At 48.3% G+C, this 575-nt stretch overlaps 1 non-coding gene across 1 annotated transcript; it reads left to right on the forward strand.

Annotated features, from left to right (window-relative positions):
* Positions 1-428: 428 nt before the first annotated feature.
* On the forward strand, positions 429-547 carry LOC123179681 (5S ribosomal RNA). Its single transcript, XR_006490547.1, has one exon. It is a non-coding gene; the product is annotated as a 5S ribosomal RNA (ribosomal RNA).
* The last annotated feature ends 28 nt before the right edge of the window (positions 548-575 follow it).

Consider the following 575-nt stretch of genomic DNA (forward strand, 5'->3'; position numbering starts at 1 on the left):
TGCTTGGGCGAGAGTAGTACTAGGATGGGTGACCTCCTGGGAAGTCCTCGTGTTGCATTCCTTTTATAATTATTTTTTGCGCCTTGTGAGAAACATGTTGCACGTGCGCGATATATATTAATCCCGTTATATTATGCTTGACGTTTGCGATATGTTTAAGCTCGATGCTCATTGCTCGCGCGTCTTGGGGCGGCTTTGTGGCGTGAAGAGCGCGTTCTGAAAGGGGTGGAAAAAACTCGTGTTGCTGTGGTATGGAGGGAGGGGTGGAAACCGTGGAAAACTCGTCTCCGTGATTGAGCGGGAGAGTAAGTAGTATAGGACATTATCCATTGTTAGGGAACGGTTGTAATGGTAGTGAGAATGTAGAATCGTCTTTGGAGCGGACCTGGGAGTGGCAAGCATAAGGGACGAAGACGGGGAAACATGTCGGATGCGATCATACCAGCACTAAAGCACCGGATCCCATCAGAACTCCGAAGTTAAGCGTGCTTGGGCGAGAGTAGTACTAGGATGGGTGACCTCCTGGGAAGTCCTCGTGTTGCATTCCTTTTATAATTATTTTTTGCGCCTTGTGA

The sequence above is a fragment of the Triticum aestivum genome, unplaced genomic scaffold (genome assembly GCF_018294505.1).
Source record: "Triticum aestivum cultivar Chinese Spring unplaced genomic scaffold, IWGSC CS RefSeq v2.1 scaffold301521, whole genome shotgun sequence".
Classification (NCBI taxonomy): domain Eukaryota; kingdom Viridiplantae; phylum Streptophyta; class Magnoliopsida; order Poales; family Poaceae; genus Triticum; species Triticum aestivum.